This window comes from Macrosteles quadrilineatus, unplaced genomic scaffold (genome assembly GCF_028750875.1).
Source record: "Macrosteles quadrilineatus isolate MER2022 unplaced genomic scaffold, UCM_ALF_1.0 Scaffold_7__1_contigs__length_78375512, whole genome shotgun sequence".
Lineage (NCBI taxonomy): Eukaryota > Metazoa > Arthropoda > Insecta > Hemiptera > Cicadellidae > Macrosteles > Macrosteles quadrilineatus.
Window position 1 is genome coordinate 17,807,416 of NW_026542600.1, and position 14,669 is coordinate 17,822,084.

Sequence of the window (14,669 nt, forward strand, 5' to 3'; positions counted from 1 at the left end):
TAATACTCACTTGGTTAGGCTTCATTCCTATAGATCTATGCACTTTATTATTATATTTTCGAATTAACTTTGGAAGTAAATCCAACCATTTATAACTCCCCTGAGCATTAAATTCCCTATATATCCAATTCTTTAAAGTTCTCTGAAACCTCGCCACAATTGCAGCCTTAGTGTGATAGTGATTAATATTTAATGTTGTCATTAGTTTGTTAAAATATTGATTAAAAAATTATTTTTCATTGTCAGATTGGATGTTTTTAACCCACTTTGGTAGAATGGTTTTAATGGCTTCTGTAACCACTAGACCTGTCTTATTCTTTAGTGGAGCAGCATAAGCTTTTTTAGAAAATGTATCTATTAACGTTAAAATATATTTATTGCCAGAATTCTCTCTAGCATAGTTTTGCATATCAATTAAATCTATTTGTATGGTTTCGTTTATACCCAATACTTTAAAAGACCTTCTAATGAAATTCTTTCTTGCAGGCTTATGAAGTTCGTATGCAATTTCATTCATTTTTTATAACATCACTCTTTCCTTAAACTGTAAATATATTACCATTAGCCCCAATCAATGGATTATCTTCCATTCTTTTTAATACATAGTTTTCTGGTATATATGGTCTATTAAATCCACTCAAAGATGTGGGGTCAGCAACTAATAAATCAGGATTGTATTCCATCAAATTAAAATGTTTTTCTCCATACACAAATTTTGATCCATCATATCGCATAGCTTGTGACATTAGACAAATATCATCCGAATGTTCCCCCTCTGGTAGATTCCTTATAAATAATCTTTTGGCATCCCAACAATATAGTTTTTTTTTATTATAAGTTATAGTCTGTTCTTTTGTAACACAGTCAGTGTCATCAATGGCAGGTTTAACACGTACTAACCTTTTATTATTAAAATCCCAATAGCCTGCTTCCATTTTTGGAACTTGTGAAATATTCACAGCATCTTTACTATCTGTACCTTCTATCAAATCGCTAAGTTTCTGTTTCTTAGCATTCCAAACACCATTCTCTGATTCTAAAAATTCATAATTATTATCGTCTTGTACAAATTTACCATCTTTTCGTATTAAAGTCTGTTGTAAAGTAGGCACATCATTTAAACTTTCACCCCTTTCCACATTAGTAATTTTCCGTTTTTTAGCATTCCAAACACCATTCTCTGATTCAAAAAATTCATAATTATTATTGTCTTGTACAAATGTACCACCGTCTTTACGTATTAAAGTCTGTTGTAAAATGGGCACATCATCTAAACTTTCACCCTTTTCGACATTAGTAATTTTCTGTTTTTTAGCATTCCAATTTTTATTCTTAGATTCTAAAAACTCATATTTAGTTTTACCTTGTAAAAAGACATCACCTTTTCTAGTTAATGTCTGTCCCAAAGTTGATACATCATCTACAAACTCTCCATCTTTAACATTACCAATTTTACAGTTTAAACAATTCCTACTATCGTCTTGTAAATTTAAAGTAGGTTCACTACTAGCCCTGGGTTCTGCAGGCTTATTATATGGATTATATAAACGATAAAATTTATCTATAAACATATTTTTATTCAATAAATAATTCCACTTTCTCTCAATTCCTCAATAATAGAATCTATTTCATTATCCACTCCTGAGATACCAGCTTGGCGACTTAGCCAAAGAAGTCTTAACCTATCTACAAGCTCATTAGGATCATGCCAATAAATATAGTCTATTTTATTACCAGTCACTTGTCTCAAACCTTCACCAACAGATTTAAAAAGAGGTTTAATTATATTAAGATATTTAGTATGTCTATTACTTGAAATTGGTGCACCATCTTTGTAGCTCTTCAAATGTCCATTTGTAGCTTCCAAAATTTCTTTATAATTTTGCAAATCAGCTGGAGTATAATCCTCAGGTTCTTTTAAAGTTAACAATTCCCACAAATATTTTGTCCCCTTGTAGGTTTTATTTGCAACTGTAACATCATCATTGGCAATATCAACTTCCTTATTTCCAATAAAAAATGTATTTGCTTCTCGTCTAATACCATATGTAGTGTCTGTCATACTACTTTTACTGACGTAATTTCCTAAATAGTCTGATGCTAAAAGACCAAAATCTAATTTCTGTGGGGTGGATGTAATCTGTGGTTGTAATGGTTGTAATCTTGGTATTATTGGTATTCTAGATGGAGTCATTGGGAGAATCTCCATTCGATGCCTCTCTGTTTTGGCGATTTTTTTTATTCTTGTAATGGCTCTATTAAAGGTTGGAATGTTTGGAACCTCTCTTCAGCCTCTAGAAACTTGCCAGGTTTTAAAGCTCTATATTTCTCTCGTATTTGATTTGCAGAGTCAACCAATTCTTGTTGAATGTTTTTCATCTTTTATTTACATTTTATTTATCTCATTTGACAAAGGATTGTACTCAAACACTGCAGTTTCAATCTCTAATTTAATATCAACAATTCCTTCCTTCACTGTTTCGTTCTGTGTAGAACAGTCTATTACAATTAGTGGATATTTCTTCATAAACTACTAATCATAGGATCTGGGATAGTATTATAGTAAGTCTCTCTAAACCTTATAAACATCTCATAAGCTTTAGAGACATCTCCATTTTCAAAGTCGAGATTTAAATCGCTATAAGGATAATGTTCAGAGTTTAGAAATACTTTTTTAGATTTTTTTAGTTTACAGTGATCAAATTCATCAGTTCTTTTTCGTGCACTATTATCCCTAGCTGTTTGGAAACTAAATATAATATACCTAGGCTTCTCCAAACTTGAAGACGTCTTTACTGACCATGTATGTCTTGTAGTATTGGGATTTGATGGAAGTTCGTGCAGCTCTAAACTTCTAAATGCAATTTGCAAATTTTTATTTTGCAATAACATCTTTTGTAATTGTAACTTCTCCCCATTTGATGGTATCACATGTGGCATCACCCATTGAATTGAGGTAAGTGTAATTTTGGGAATTTCATCAGCAGTGCCACTGGCTGGAGCACTAGTGGTTGTTAATATGCAATTCAAATAATTTTTGGATCTTTTCAACACCAATTCTTGTTTGACATTTACTAAAACCTTATTAAAATCCTCGAATACACCCATTAACAGCTCTAATGGCAAACAAGTACTAAACTTGCCACCTTTATGGAAATTCGTGTCAGAATCAAATGCCACATTTGACAATTTAGTAGTTTTATTGTAAGAGCTCAATATTTTAATAAGACTAGAAATTCCTGGGTTTCTTACAATGTCTATTTCTTTACCTGCAACTTCGTATCTAATTTCATCAAATAAGAATGCAAATGCATTATTTATAAAATGACCTTTATCATGATTTTGAAATCATTAGGAAATTCCCCAAACTCCTAGTTCAAATGACGCAACAACGTAACAATATCAAAGAACTGAAGGGTCGGAAAACACCGCAAGGAGAATTTTCTTTTCATGAAAACGCTAATGTTTCTCGTTTAATGTTAATGTTGTTGTTTAATGTGTCGTTTAATGTCGTTTAATGTGTGTGTTTGATGTACTCTTACTTTTAATTAAATATATGATTAATAAAACACCAAGTCAACGTAAAGACTTTTTAATACGTCTTGAATTAAACATGGTCTACAATATTGATATTACACATTGGAGTACATTTCAAAAAGAAGGACGATGATCTCTACGCAGAGAGACATCCCCGCTACTCAAGACTACCAACTATAAAAACAAAATAGTTGAAGTAATATGAACTCATAACACTTCCCCTTTTTATAAAAGAAATAAACAGTACTTTTAGAACAACAGTAAAAGAAACAAACAGTACATCTTACATGTGAAATTGAAATAAGTACATTTTTTTAAAATCAACATTAGCCTAACATTTTAATAAAAATTCAAATTCATCTTACATGTGAAATTGGACAAGTACATTTTTAAAAAATCAACATTAGCCTAACATTTTAATAACAATTCAAATTCATCTTACATGTGAAATTGGACAAGTACATTTTTTAAAAAATCAACATTAGCCTAACATTTTAATACAAATTTATCTTTAAACATGTGAAATTGAAACAAGTACATTTTTAAAAAGTCAACATAGCCTAACATTTTATTAAAATTCATCTTCATCTTACATGTGAAATTAAAAACAAGTACATTTTTAAAAAGTCAACATAGCCTAACACATTTTATTACAAATTCATCTTAAACATGTGAAATTGAAACAAGTACATTTTTAAAAATCAACATAGCCTAACATTTTACTAAAAAATCAAATTCATCTTACACATGTGAAATTAAAAACATTTGATACCGTACTCAAATTAATTTATCTTTAAAATTCTAACCTACAGAACAAAATCAGCAATATTTTCAATAATACAAAATAAAAAAAAATCTGTGACCATTTACCACAAATACTTAACTAAACATTTGGATTCTAAAATAAAAATATTCTTCCATAAACAACAAGAGCTTACATCTCATAGTCTTTAAATCTTTCAGGTTGTCTGATAACTCTACCAAACCTAGAATTAGGCCTACTCGGGCCAGACCTAACAGGCGTCTCATGAACAGTGGTTGTAGGATTAGGTTCAAGATTCTTACTAGGACTAACAGAACTCGTGCGAGTAGATGGCACTGAGTTACTGTTGTTTGATAGCAAGGGAGTAGGCATAGGAATTCTGTTTTTAGGCGAACCAGCTTTGGGTAACAGTGGCGACATAGGATAGGTAACACTAGGATTTACTATTAGACCAGAATATTTACCAAGTGGTCTCTTAATTTTCCTTAATCTTAAGTGACTTGCATTCCTCTGTAAAGTTGAGCCGCTATGACTCATTTTAACATAATATGAGCTAGGGGTTTTTGCTAAGCCTATTATTCTACCTGGTTCCCACACACGGGAGCGAACGTTGTACACATTTACCTCATCCGAGACCTTGAACTCTCGCCTAGGGCGACTATTTCTATCATGATACCATACTGCTTTTGTTTGCTTCTCATATAATAATTTATTAACAACATTTCTATCGCAAACTTCAGGTCTCAACAAACTAGCCGATATTGGGATTTTTGTTCGCAACCTCCTAGACATTAAGATTTGAGCTGGTGACATATTGCCTACAACAGGTGTGTTACGTAGCTCCAAGAGAGCAATCTCGACATCTTTGCCATCCTCACTACATTTTTTAACCAGTTTTTTGATAGTTTGAACGGTTTTTTCAACCTGACCATTAGAACGGGGGTACAACGGGCTACTATTTACAACTTTGAAATTCCAGTCCAAGGCAAATTGTTTAAACTGATATGAACCGAAGGGATTATTATCACCAATGACCTTGGCTGGTATACCATGAACTGAAAATACTTTCTTGAGCTCACGTATCACATCTGTTGTGGTCTTAGATTTTAACTCAAGGCACTCTGGCCATTTACTGTAGTAGTCAATTACAACAAGGAATATTTTACCTCCATATTCTGCAATATCCACACCTACTTTGTTGAAAGGTAGATCAGGTATCTCATGACACATTAGGTTATCTTTAGCATTTGCATTCATAAATTTCTGACAAAGAGTACAACTAGACACAAGATTATCAATATCTACAGACATACCAGGCCAGTACAACAGTTGCCTAGCTCGAGACTTTGTTTTTTCACACCCTAGATGACTTTCATGTAACAGATCCAACATGGCTTTTCTTAAACTACATGGGACAACAATCTTATCATTTAAAAATACCAGGCCATCGAAAACATACAAATCACCACGTTTACCAAAGTAAACCTTTACACACTCTGGTAGAGACCTTTTGTCTGAAGGCCAGCCACTTTTGAAATATTGTTTTACAAGGCTGAGAGCTGTGTCATTGTCTGTTGCTTCTCGAAATTCTACCATTTTATTTTCTGATATTGGTAAAACATAAGGTACCACATTTTCTATTACATTTACACTAACACAATTCTCATTGGGCTTACAAGTGCGAGACAACACGTCAGGAACAACCATTTGTTTACCAGGACAGTATTTCAAAACTAGGTCATACTTAATTAATTTTAATTTTAACCTCTGTAACCTAGGTGATAAAATTTTGTGAATTGGCTTTTTCATCATGGACTCCAAGGGTTTTGAGTCATTATACACAACAAATTTGTTACCATACAGCAAGTTGTGGTACCTAGTAACAGCAAATACGATACTAAGTAATTCCTTTTCCACTTGAGCATACTGCTGCTCGGTATATGTCATACTGCGAGAAGCGAACGAGATTGGCCTACCACATTGCATTATACAGCATCCAAGACCATTTTTACTAGCATCAGAATGGACCTCAACCGGCTTAGAACTATCATAAGTCGCCAAAACAGGCGCTGACGTTATTGCTTCTTTTAACTTATTTACACACTCTGAGTGAACAGGCAACCAAGACCATTCAATATCTTTTTTTAACAATTCACGCAAGGGACTGGTCAAGGTAGACATGTGAAGGGTGAATTCACGAAAATAATTAAATAGGCCAAGCATGGATTGAAGTTCCTTCTTGCTAGTAGGTTCCGGCAATTCTAACACAACTTTAATATTACTTTCATCTATTTGTACACCCTCTGAGCCAAAGCATAGGCCTAAAAAATTCACCTTATTCATCTTATATTGAATTTTCTTTGGGTTGAACTTAACATTATTAGCTCTAGCCCTACCTAGTACTTCTTTTACAATAGTATCATGTTCCTCAAGGGATTCAGCTGCTACGAGCAAGTCATCAAAGTACACAGTTACTCCATTGATGTCAGAAAAAATCTGGGAATTTAGTTTCTGAAACATTTGTGGTGCTACCTTTAACCCAAAAGGAAGTCTTAAGAACCTATAGCACCCATACGGGGAACTAAAAGTACACAAGTGACTGGATTCTTCATTAAGTGCGATATGCCAAAACCCATTTTTCAAATCAAATACTGAAAAATACTTTTTACCAGACAGTTTGGCTTTGATTTCATCAATAGTGGGAATCATAAATGGCTCTGGAACTAATGCTACATTTAGACATTGTGGATCTAGACAAATTCTTAAAGTTTTATCACTTTTCTCAACTATGACAATGTTACTCACCCAATTACATGGTTCATTGACTTTTTTAATAACTTCACATCTTTCCAGTTCGTTAAGAGTGTCTTTCAGTTTCGGCATAACAGAATACGGAATTCTACGAGGAGGCTTAACAACTGGCTGTACATCAGGATTCACTTTAAGACTATGCTTACCTTTAAAACAACCTAATCCTGAAAAAACATCTGCATTTTGGTGAACAAAACTCTCCTTCGTCAACTCTTCGACAGCATTTACCCTTTTTATGAGACCTAGTTTAACACAAGTCCCAAGTCCAACAATCGGGATACTTTTGAGATTGTTTACGATTATGAAGTCTTCCTTAGTTGTAATGTTTTTATATGTACAATTTAGACTGAGCACACCACAAGTGTTTAGTTGAAAGCCACCAAAAGATTCCAATTTTACATTAGATTTGACTACAAAGTCCAATAACTCAGAGTCAATTTGTTCAATAACATGTTTTGAAACATGTAAAATGTTGATTTCAGCTCCGCTATCCAGCTTAAAGTTAATGTTTTGTCCATTAATACACAAGTTTTCAAACCAAGCAAGTTTACATTGATTGTTAGATATGGAATCAATCCTAAACTCTTCATCGTCATACACCAGTACATCATTAACTTGTTTAGGCCTATTATTCTTATTTTTAAAACAGCCTACAGAGAAATGATTCATTTTACGACATAAGTTACAAGTTTTACCATAGGCTGGACACTGAGCTGCTTGATGTTTGGTGTTACATTTCTTACACAAATATTCAGTCCTAGTCTGTGAATCAAAATTTTGCTTACCGTTACCACTTGAAGGCCTATTGAAATTCGAACTTTTACTACCCGTGAGAGAGTACTTTTTAAATTTATTATTGTTCGGACATCTTGAGTTACCACGACCCACACTATGGACTACATTCTCCGTCTTAATACCTTGGGAATATGTACTAGATGATTGTACGGGACTACACTCTAGGCCAACTAAGGCCTTGTCTTTCGAAATACTCGAAACATGCTCTCGGCTAGCTTCAACTAACCTACAAAACTTGATTGTGTCTTCTAATTTTAAATCGGTTTCACGAAGGAACCTTTCTTGTGTTGACTGGTCATTAATGCCCATTACAATCCGGTCACGAATCATATTATCCTCTTCACTCCCAAACTCACAGTAGATAGCCAACTTTCTAAGGTCAGTAAGGAAACTATTAAAGGGCTCCCCCAGACCCTGAGATCGCTTGTGAAACAAATATCTTTGATAGACAACATTAGATTTTGGAGAGAAATGTTTATCAAAAGCACTCAAAACATCTTTTAATTTTAATGTGGACACTTCCCCCAGTTTAAACGTGAAAAATATTGATAATGCATCAGGTCCAATCGCATTCAGTAGTTGAGCTACCTTTACATGGTCACTTTTAGCATCGGCCTCAGTGGCCGTTAGAAACAATTGGAATTGATTTTTAAAGAGAGTCCATCCCACCGAAACATTGTCATCAATATTTAGAGGCTTGGGAGGCTTAAAAGACATCTTAATTGAATTTTTAAAACGGAACTTGCAATCCTGAACATGTGAGGTCGACTAGGCCTACACACCATTTTTAAGTCCTATAAAACACACTCGACTTATTACCTTGGAAGCGTTGCTTCTTCAGACTGCGCCATGATGTACTCTTACTTTTAATTAAATATATGATTAATAAAACACCAAGTCAACGTAAAGACTTTTTAATACGTCTTGAATTAAACATGGTCTACAATTTTGATGTTACACATTGGAGTACATTTTCAAGAAGAAGGACGATGATCTCTACGCAGAGAGACATCCCCGCTACTCAAGACTACCAACTATAAAAACAAAATAGTTGAAGTAATATGAACTCATAACAGTTACCGTTAATGATCTCTGTCTTATGAGGGAGTCATGCAAAATTCCATCTTGTAGAAGGTTCCTTAACATATAAATGACATGTCGGTTTAAGAAATCCATAATAATTTCTTTGTATTATGTATTCTGTAATGACACAGTGGTATGATTATGTTTAAAATTAATAATCAACCCGTATTATACATACAAACATAACTATCGTTATATAACTATTCTTGAAGATCTGTGAATTTAGAAATCCAATGAACAGGAATTTCAATGACTATTGTTTAATCTTTACAACTTCGTGAAATAACGCTTTCACAACAAAATCCAGTGTTATTGGCCAATTCTACATAATGCATCAAATTTATACACAATATCTGAATCAGATGTGGCTATATGAATTTGATCTGTTGAACTTGTCATAGAAAGCAGTTATAAACTAGAAATGTATAATATAGTCAACAGTTTAAGAGATACACAATTCTATATAGGAGTTGTTTTGTCGAAGCCGCACTAACACTTATCTAATAATAAGCATGATTATCTTTATTCATTTTTTTGTAGTAAGTCAATGCATTTTATATGGGTATTGTTTTTTAAATATCACTATAAAACATCCATAGCATCTCGTATCATATACCTTATAGGTCCAGGGAGCTTAGTGGGAGCTGATAACATAATATTATTAACCCTTGATAAGCCATAATTGTGGCTTAGAAATTACTTTAAGTTGGACAAAATTACATGTATTTAAAAAAACAATGGTAATAAGGGAATTTAATAAAAACAGATTTTCACGTTTATGATTAATCAGTATACTGTAAGGTTTCAAAAGATAATGTGTTCTGAAGATATACAAGTTTTTCTTACAAAAAAGGCGTAGCAAATTAAACTTGATGAATTCGGTTAAGGGTATTTTGTAGGTGAAAATCCCAAAATAACAATTTCTTTCTTTTTGTATAAATTGTATAGTAACGATTTAAAAAGGAATAATGATGCAATTACTCAGTTTCGTAATATAATGGATCCAGTTCAAAGAAGCTATTACTTTGAAGCATAAACTTTAAATAAAAATTGGATTCTTATTTGATCGTAAAACTTATACGGTCTTGGATATCGTTCAACTTGTTTTTAATTATGTCATCCAAATAAAGTTGACGTACAGTATTTATTGCAAATGGCTCTATTTTGTAAAATAAGTTTATTGTCTTTAAACGCGTTTTGCTGTGCATCATGGCTTAATATACTTTATGGAGTATATAGCATGGGTATCAATACAACAAAATACTCTAAATATAACATACAGACAAGGTGGTATTGCTGTTTACTTAATGTAATTATTATTGAACACTTCAAAATAATGAGAAGATATACAAGGTTTTCTCACAAATAGGTAGAGTACTATTTGAGGAAGTGCCGCATTTGAAAACTTAAATTTACTGATTAATAAAATTCGTAAGGCAAACCGATATAAAATTTATTATTGTTAATTTCTTCATTAGAAATTTAACTGTGAATAATATATAAATAAAATATTCCATATAAAGCCCGTTATGTTTAACCACAATTTATGCAATTATATGATAAAATCCGTAAATAACAACCCCCACATGAAAGTTCATCGCAAACATTTTCTGAATAAACATATCATGGTGGGTAAACCTTTGGATCAAAAATTACAATATAAAATGGATTATGCTAGCTTATGCTTCAATTGATTCGTGATGTAGTTAGAAACAACTTCAGCTGTTTCATGCCACTTGGGCACATCTTTAGGTTTTAGAACTTTAAAATAAATATGCTTTCTTACGTAAATGAGTTTTTTACTTTGCGTCTTGAGAACACCATGACGCAACAACCAAAGGTGCCTTATCTCATGTGTTCGTCATTTGAGCAATTATGTAAAATTGTGTCGTTTTCAAGTTTAAATATGTGTATTTCGTGAGTCATAGAAAGTATATATCTTGACAACTTCATCTACGGAAGATAGCATATTTGATTTAATGTTCTACAACCTAAAGATTTGCCCCAGTGGCATGAAACAGCAGAGATTTTTTCTAACTACATCACGGATTGATTAACGCAAAATGAAGCATAAACCATTTTATATTGAACAAAAATACTATATCAAAGTTACCAAATGTAATTTACTTTCTAATTGAATGTGGCTTATAGCGGCTTCTAGTAAAATCAAACATAATTTTAATCTTGTCAGCAATCGTACAATGTTGTTAGTCAGAGGAGCCTGGAGATGTCCATCTTGTTATATACGACAGCTGTCCTACCTTCTCTCGGATCTTTCTTTTGTACAGGTTCAACAAGCAGAGTCTGTTTTGCTCATCATTTAAAAAATTGATATTTCCATGTATTATTTGTTTATGTAATACACATTAGCTCTCTATAACACATGCCATGTGTGTACCACGTTTTAAAGCATTGAATATCTGAACTTATCTAAATAGTTTCTTGTTAGATATGAGTTGAAATCGCTAAATATAACTCCAATTATTTTGCTAATAGTTGAACATTTGTCAAAACTTGCAAGATTTATATGTTTTTTTCACAACCCCAAATTTTAAGCGAATCAAATGTAATATTTTCAAAATGTTTACATCATATATGCTTGAATCCAAGGAGAGGTATATTTTATATGTATATTTTTTATGAAGCCATAAAGTAATATAAGTAATATATTAATATAGTAATATAAGCCAAATATAACTCCAATTGTTGCTAATAGTTGAACTTTCGTCATAGAGTTGATTTTAAATACTCGATAGGAAAATTCTTTCCTAAATTTTATTTATAGTTTTAATTTGTTTTAATAATTTTAATTTATTTAATTTGTATTATTGACTTGTAATATTCGTGCAACCATAGTTTTTTAGTAGAGGAAATATTATTTATTAAAAACCACGTGCAACATTATACGTCTAAAGGTCCATTTCCTATCCTGCGACTGTTACCTGTAGACGCTTGTCTACGCTGGAGACGCTTGTCTCAATTCCTATGCCGCGACTCCTACGACTCCCACGACTAGTGATTTGTGAAATTGCACTACTGACCGTCATGGAATAAGCACAGTTGGCAGCGAATATATTACTTGGAGACAGGGGGGAAAGGAATTATTAATGTGCGTGGTAACAAACAATGAACAACCTAATCCATTGTTCATGGTACGGTGAAAATAGCGGTTTCAGAGTATTCTTATTCAGAGACATCTTCTTCAAGTATTGGGGGTGAACGTATGGGTGGTGACGAACTAGTTCCATTAACTTTGAATCATCTATGAAGGTACACACCTCAAACTTCGTATGTATAAACTATAAATTCGTTACAGTCGCGCGGCTGCAGACGCTCGATAGGAAACGGTTGCATTTACTTTGCATTAGCAGTAATTTATTTCAGCCGCACGGCTGGAGCCGCGCGACTAGAGTCATAACAGTCGCAGGATAGGAAATGGACCTTAAAGGTCATAAAAACTTTGACATAGTTAATAACAATTAATATGCCCATTCTTATACTCTATCCTGTAGTATATTAGCTTAAATTATCTTACCATTCATGTAAGTTTGATGTTCATTATCTGCAAAACTATTTTAGTTGGAGGTAGTGGCTGACTGAACAATATAAATCAAACATTCAAACTAGAAATTACAGCATGGGAATCGTACAATAATAATCAACTACAGGCTAAAAATAATAATAAGAAAGATATAAACTGCCTGGATAGATTAAGTGTCGTCATAGACAATTAACTAGGCATATAACATCATAAATTACTAAAGCTTGTACGTCACAGACCAGACCACCATATAGTCGTTACTCTCATAGCCTATAAATTCATTAAGTACTAGATCACTAACGGCATGGATAAGTATACCTATTACATAAGCTAATAATAGTATTTTAAATATTCAACAACTTAGTACTTAAATCTCTATTAGCGCAAACGTGTACCTTAGGCATAGTTTTTCTACGTGTCATTTCGAAAAAAGTAATTGAGTTGGTGAGTTTAAGTACTAAGGAAATTTTTAAATTAAGAAAATACATTGACCCACCAAATAATATAAGTCCAGCAATGAAATTCATCTTTGAGATTTTGTTTGATTGGATTTTACCAACCACACTGGTTTTCAAGCCAGAGAGCCACAAGATTTTAAAGCGATGCACAAGGTGAGCCAATATGCCATAGTGATTAACCATACAGATATATTTTAAAGACGATACCGGGACATGGACCCTCGCTCTGTAGACTGGGTCATTGACTCACCAAATTGAAATGCTCACATGCACGTTCAAACCATACATACATCAGTAAACATACTTTACAATAACATAGATTTCTTGAGATATAAATTTTAAAATCACGTAACACACATTAATAACATTTATTAAAATATCGATCAGCCAGGATAATGTAAATATACAAATACGTCACATATTTATTCGAACAATAATTACTATTAACAGATAGAGCAGGGTCAAATAAAACAGCAATATTAACCTCAAGAAGAAGTGAGTCAAACATTCTAGCTTTTGCACTCCGGAGATTTCTTGTCAACAAGCTATTGCCTCATCAAACAATTTACTGAACCATACATATTTCAATCATGTTTGGCTTAATATAATCTGGGTTTTTTTCCCATATTTCGTACGAACTTAACAGTTATTAAGATGAATGATCATCCATGAGTATTAATTTATCTAACATTTTCACACGTAGTTTTATGTAAAATCTTTTTCTCTTATCTCCAACTCAAAAGTGCTACAATGTTATATTAAATGTAAGAATCAATATATTACTATTTTATATTTGATAATTCATAAAGACACCAAACATATCCTATCTACATGTTTATATTTCAGAGGTAGTACAGTAATGCGGGTAGTAAGAGTTAACGGCTAGCTCTTGTTTCTATATTAGAGTGAAACTCGCAAGCAGCCTATATATAAACGTTAGAATATAATGAGTTTTAAATTATAATTTTTTGGCATGGTTCAGAAGTCGTAATAAGCCCTTTTATGTAAAATTTCGAGGTCTTGGTCTATGGTAGAATATGAATGGTTATGAGGTGTTCGGCGTATGTAGGTTGGTTTGTGTTGGAGTTTATGAGAAACAGTTACATTCCAACACTATTGTAAATCCTTAATATTTGGAACCAAAAGTAAGATGGTTAAAAGAATATCCTATTTTTTTCTAAGCCTCAAACAAAGTGGCCCTATAGTTCACTCCTGTAAATCTTTGTGGAATCATCTTTTAAAATAACAAAAATCAAACAACATTCCAGATATCTAGTGTATAATCAGTTTTCCAGCTCATATTTGACGTATTTTGCACTCAAAAAGTGCTGGATGCTAAAATGAGACATAAAAACAAGTAAAAGTGTTAAAAGTTATTGAGACCACCAGAGTTGTATATCACAATAAAGAATGTTACTGGCCAAAGGCTTTAGAGCCAGACTAACTGCAGGACTGTTCTGTTTACAGCCTGACGATTTCTGTACACAACTATGTCTTTAAAACTAGAAAAGATTAAAAGTGTGATAAAAGTTCGTAAATTATATGTTATGATTATTATGTTTATTTTTTAAATCCTAATTTTATTCACGAAATATCATTCGAAGACAAATTGTAATTATTGCAAAACATAGTATTTTTACTTTCTCCCCCTATACATAGTATATGGAGAAAGTATCGTTTT